The sequence below is a fragment of the Miniopterus natalensis genome, chromosome 3 (genome assembly GCF_054644295.1).
Source record: "Miniopterus natalensis isolate mMinNat1 chromosome 3, mMinNat1.hap1, whole genome shotgun sequence".
NCBI lineage: Eukaryota > Metazoa > Chordata > Mammalia > Chiroptera > Miniopteridae > Miniopterus > Miniopterus natalensis.
The window spans coordinates 14,379,332-14,385,888 of NC_142083.1; the positions used below are offsets into that span (position 1 = coordinate 14,379,332).

The following is a 6,557-nucleotide window of genomic DNA, read 5'->3' on the forward strand; positions in this document are numbered from 1 at the left end:
TTTACCCTGCTGAAGCCCCAGCTGCACCTTTTCCAGGACTGGTTCAAACGACACGGTCTTCACAAACCGAGGAATATTACTTTACTCAAAGAAAAATCATTCACTCTCCCAGGTGAGTCCTAGAAAATTATTTTTCTCAAGATATCGTGAGAAACCTACTCCCACGAGCAATGGAGAAATTCCACCTGTGCAATTCTCTGATAGCACATGTACTGTATATGGATTATTGTACCCATTTATATTAATATTAATAATGAATATTAATATAAATGAATATTAATTTAAATGAAGACTAAAAATACTTCATATCAGTTCAGATTAGGGTTTTTTGGGGGATTAGAAAATAATTTTGTTTTCAGAAATTTTTATTACACAGTTGCAGTTAAGTTAGAATTTTGTTCCATACAGTCAGTTGGAGTAAAATATCTACTTTGCCTTAAATTTAAAAAGTAGTCAGGAAATTCTGTACTTTTTTAGAAAAACTTTGAATTTTCACAGATTCCTGTTTGTTCTCTGTCATTTAGATATTATTATAATCAACCAGTTTAAGAAGTAATGTCTCAATGTTCAGTGTAAAGATCAAATTATGTTAGAGTACTAAAGACTTACAGCAGTCAGTATAAATGACGAAGGATTACACCAGTGACTGTGATGGAGCAGGATGTGCTTTGATGGAGGAGGGGAGAGGAGCGAAGCTCACAATTGCACCGATCCTGGGTGTTTTGGGGGAGGGGCGGAAATGGACATAAGAGAGGCTGCTAAGGGGAGAGGAGGTTGTTATAAAAAGACAGAAGAAGGAAAATCAGTAGGTTCCCAGAAGGCAAGCTTTTCTTCCCCTGAATCACAGTATTGCTAAGGCTTCACTTCATTTCTGGTGAAACTGTACTGTGGCTTCTTAAATTTTCTTTAGAAGTATAATCACTACCAAAGGACATAATACAAAAATAAGGCAATTTTTAATATTCTTATTTGAAATACCTTTCGACAGTTTTTACAGAAAAAGTATATCAAATGACTCATTAAGCAAATTCAGATCATTTTAAGATTTAACGCTTTCATTGATAACATAATAAATTATGTGTAATGATTTAGAAAACTAAATGCAAGCATTCCAGGTGATGTATGAAAGTGACTGTTGTAAATTTTGTTTTTAGTGATTAAATATTATGGAATAAATCAGGTTCTTTATAGCTATGGGATTAACTTTCTTTCTATCTACATGTATATTTATATACAGGGTGAGCAAAAGTAGGTTTACAGTTTTTTGTATGGAAAATTGTACAACAATTAATAAATAATAATACAAGAATAAACTCCGTGTTTTGCATCCTAGCTACCTTAAACCTACTTTTGTTTTACTGTGTACATGTCTCTATCTCTTTGGAGATATAAATATATATTCTACATACTAAAATGAAAGATTGAAAGAGAAACAAAACATTATTTTTAAATAAAATACAGAAATGGAGCAGTATTGAAATGTATTTTTCTAAATATACAGGTATGACCTGATAATATAGAAGACAAAGAATTAATTTAATCTTTAAACTTTGTCATTGAAAGACATATTCTCTTGATTTATGAAATAAAATTTGACCCTAGACCATATATCTCATACATCACATATATCACATCCCGAGGGTTCTGGGAAATTGACTGCAAGTCGTCATCATTATTCAACATGAATAAAAGGTAATGGCACTGACATTTGTGGAGTACACAGCAGGAGGCATGTCCACCTTTTAGTACTGTTCATTTTTTATGACCTCATATAAGAAAAACTTAGCACCCTTTAATCTTTTCTTTTTTCTTTCTTGTGCTTTCATAAGTTGCTTACATTGTTTTATTTACTCCAAATGTCATTTTGCTGGTTAATAACCTATGGTAAATAATCACTTAAAACTTTTAACTACTTTCCAATATTTAAAACAATGAGCCTTCTAAATTTGTAGATATGCACCAAAGACAACTCAGAATTGAGTTACATAAGAGGAACATCTGACAATAGTCTTATGTTTATGTTAGTATAAAGCATCCAAGGGATTTGTTTCTAAAAAGATAAAAATTTAAGTATGATTTTATTTTTTTCATTGTTTGATTTGTTTCAAAAGGGAAAAAAATCAGAGATTATCTACATGTTGTTTACTATATATTGTCAGATGTGCTTTGATGAACAATAATGGTTTTCAGTAAATTATTAATTCAGCAATTTATATGAAAGATAATTTTATATTTCAAATATATTTTCTAAAATTTTACAACTCTATTTTGTTAAGCAAGCATAGTTTTCCATAAAAATTTAACTTTAAGCCACTGTCTGGGTTATCATTAATTGCAAATTATTGAGTCCTTGCTAATAAAAACAAATTAAGAAGAAGAAATAAAGGGGATGTGTGGGATGAAAGATGGAGGAACAAAATATTCAGAAGACTCTCCAGGGGTTAGTGACTGTGCTATGCACGTCCACTTAGTTGTCACATTTTATTCCTCAAATAGCAACATCATTAACTTCAGTACATGTGAAGAGATTAACCCTCAAATGAATGACATAATTTATTTAACATCAAAGCTCTAATAAGTAGCACAGCCAGAACTGAGTCGATTCAAAAATCCCTACACTTTTAAGTATATTCTTTTCTAACACATTAATAGTTATTTCTTTTGAAAGTAATTGACAAATTGTCATCAAATTGCTATCATTTTATATTATTATTCTTACAGAATTATCTTCTTATATTTTTTAATGCACTTATAATAGATTTACAGCTGTGCATAAAACATTAGTTGTGAATTTATTTTCTCTATTTTTTCTCAATCACTAGGGGCAACCAAATCCTCAACTGAGCCTTTGTCAGTGTGAGTCTGGGACCCTGAAGTTGCTTGTCTTCCTCGTGGGGCCTCAGCAGTCAAGTATTATATGGCAGACTTCTTTGTCACTTAAACATCAACAATTCCCAGCTGGATTTTCCTTGCAGCAGTGACTATAGGCCATCCCCTCCACAGGTTAAAAAGGCCAATTACTGAAAACTTCACTGCTCTTCCAGCTAGGGGTCAGACACCAGGCCTGATTCTGGCTGATTAATTCCAGAGTGAAATCTACTGGGAGCTTCTGAAAATTCTGATAAACTGAAAGATGAAAAAAGTGGAAAGACCATCTCTGCCCTTCACGCTACAGGACATTATTTTGGGAATACGAGAAGCTGAAAGTTACTCCCATCATCAAAAAGAATAGCTGCAAAATAACAGAGAAGCTGACGCTGAAAAACCCAACATTCGTGAGGGACTAAACTGACCCTGTAGAGGAGCCAGCCTACGGTGGTGCCTGCGCAGCTCACCTTCCCCCATCGCCCAGAGGTTGGAGGGTGTGTTTTTCCCTCTGCACCCACAGCTTGAGCTCGGCTGGGTAGGTCAGCCACCAGGGATTGCGGATGGGGAATAGCTGCAGGAGGGGATCCTGCAGCAACCCTGAGATTAACATTTTGGTAACAGTTACATGATGTTTGAGTCACGCTTTGAGAAATATGGACAGAAGTTCTCAAACTTCCTGTTTACATCAACTGGAATCACCAGTGGATATTAATGTTCACTTAAATCAGAGCTTGTATGAGAAAAAGAATGGGAGTCTGGTTAAGTACAAATGACTATGTCAGAGACTTGAAAAGGGTCGTTCTGTTTCCTTTAGTGTTTGTGGCCATTTTAGTGGACACAGATCAGGATTTGTAGTTTACCTGGAGTGTCCAAAATTGCAAGCTGTAGAGAAATAAGACAAACTTTCAAAAAGTTAGCGTTGAAGCTTTATCCTGGTAAAAACCTGAATAACCCAAATGCGCATAGTGATTAAAAATAATAAACAAACAAAAAAACAAACAAACAAAATAAACAGAGCATATGAAGTGCTCACGGGTGAACGTGGAAAGGTGTGACAAATATGGAAAAAAGAGACCTACAGCTAATCAAGAAAGAGGCCGCTATGAAGGCTGGAATTATTATCATTATGGTTTTTGTATTTATGATGATGATCCTGAAATCAGAGGTGTATCTGATGCTGCTAATTTTGGAGAACTTGGTTTGTGAACTTTTACTCTCAGGATGTTCACACTGCTATGATTTAGCTCCCACATGGAGACACTTTGCTAAAGGAGTGGATGGATTACTTCGACTTTGAGTGGTTAACTGTGGTGATGATAGAACGCTTTGCCCAATGGGTCAACAGTTATCCTGGCCTCTTCATATTTAGGTCTGGAATGGATGCAGTGCAATATATGGTGATAGATCAAAGGGAAGTTTACTGAGTGTCACCAGGCAACATGTTAGAAACACAGTCACAGAATTATAGACAGGAAACTTTGCTAATGCCATATGAACTGGTTTAGCTGCTGGTATTACATGGATGATGACTTTTTGTTCCCAAGGAGGACGTGGTTTGACTTCACAGACATGTCTCAGGCTTGGTGGCATGTTGGATGGTCTTGTTAACGTAGGAAAGATAGACTGCACCACCCAGGACAACTTTTGTACAAGTTTGGATATTATAACAAGCACTACTGCCTGTGTTCCTCCTGGAGCCACTTTAAATAACAAAGAAAAAGTCAGTGTTTCATTTCTTAATTCATGGGATGCTAAAGAAATATATTTTAAAATAATGTATAATCTTCCAGGTTTTCACTACTTTTGGCAAACACACTAGAGGATCTTTTGGCTCATCACTGGTGGCTCTTATTTTTTTCATTTTGAAAAAAATGAAAATTCAAATGATCCTGAGTGAAGAAGCTAAGCACTCCACTTGAAAATGAACATATTCAAGTTGGCAACTGTGACTATTCCTCTGCACCAGCCATCTGTAGTGTTCTCTATGTCTTTCAGCCATGTCTAGCAGTATTTAAAGAACACGGAACCAAATAATATGAAATTCACCGTGGCAAGAAGATTCTGTATGATATACTGGACTGTGCAAGAAAATGTATTCATTCTCATGTTAACACACTTAGACCTCAATATTTTCCTGCCAATGACAAAGAACCACGTCTTATTGATTTTTTTTGCCCCTTGGAGTCACCACGTCAAGCTTTATTGCTAGAGTTATGAAAAGCATCAAAGCCTCTCTATGGTTAGCTTAAGTTTGGGACACTAGATTGTTGAGTTCATGAAAGACACTGTAACATGTATAACATTCAGGCTTACACAACAACAGTGCGTCCAAACGGCCCAACATTCATGAAAATGAAGGACATCACTCTGACAGGTCATGGAGTTTATAGAGGATTTTATGAATCAGTCAGTGATCTCCCTGACACCCACCACTTCAATGAGCTATATAAACAAAGAAAAGATGAAAAAGTCTGGATGGATGATTTCCACTCTCCGTGGTATCCTCCATGTCAAGTTTTAATACCAGAATAAAAAAGAATGGCCCAGACATTCACTGGACTGATCAATGTGGGGAGCATAGACTCCCAACAGTATTATTACCTGTGTGCCAAAGGAAATGTTCGGCAATACCCTGAGATAAGATTTTCCTCCCAAATCAAATAAGGTTGTAATTACCATAGTTACCATGGTCAAAATAGGCATCACTATTCTCTAAGAACCTGGGGTCTAGGATTTTTACCTCAAGCATCTAGAGGTCTAACACCTCAGTCCTTCAATGAATAAGTGTTACAGGGAGAAACCACTGGGTGATTGACTTCTGTGCTTCTTGGTGTGGACCTTGTCAAAATTCTGCTCCAGTTCATGGCTAGGATTGAAGGGAAAGTGGAAGCTGGAAAGGTAGGCTGTCAGGCTAATGTTCATACACTCTGGAAAGCTGGTATCAGAGCATATCCAACTGTTAAATTTTATCCCCATGAAAGAACAAAGATATTTGGGGAGAGTATGTAGATGCCAGAGATGCAAAAGAGATTGCTACCTTCATATATGAAAAGTTCAGAAATGTTCAAAAACATGGAAAAAAAAATAGGATAAACTTCAATGACATTCAAGATGAAGAGAAAAATTGAAAAGAATTTCTGACAAGGGACATCAAAAGACATCTTTTTAGATTGTTACCATGTTTTTTACGGGACTAAATTAACATTATATTGGAGGGAAAAAGAAAATAGCCCTGTCATCCATTCCCCATAGATTTCTTGGTATGAAAAGTAAGTAAATAAATAAAGATTCACTTTTTGAAAACTTTTAGCGACATATTCTATAATTTCAGCCAAACAACACTGATACATAAAATACCTTCAAATTATCAATGATCATAATGATTTTGTTGTCCATTTATATACTCTGCCCCATTATTTGTGTTAAAACACAAGAGACAAGATGTAATTTTTCACAGTTATTTAGCACTAAGTTTTACATGAATGCTAAGAATACAATTGAGGCAGGAGGAAGCTGGCAGTCCTGTGAGAAGCAGCAGAGGCCCCTGCTCCCAGCCACGGACTCGATTTCCTCCTAAAATCCTGTGTAACCAGCTTGGAAAAGCCAGAGAAACATACCTGAGTGGACGGAGCACGAGTGGGGAGCACTGAAGACACATCACGGAGTCCGGTAAGAGAGGGGGGTAGGAA

The 6,557-nt window shown here is 36.0% G+C and overlaps 1 pseudogene; it reads left to right on the plus strand.

Moving 5' to 3' along the window:
* The first annotated feature begins 3,615 nt into the window (after window positions 1–3,615).
* LOC107545915 (endoplasmic reticulum disulfide reductase DNAJC10 pseudogene) lies at window positions 3,616–5,996 on the plus strand (annotated as a pseudogene).
* The last annotated feature ends 561 nt before the right edge of the window (window positions 5,997–6,557 follow it).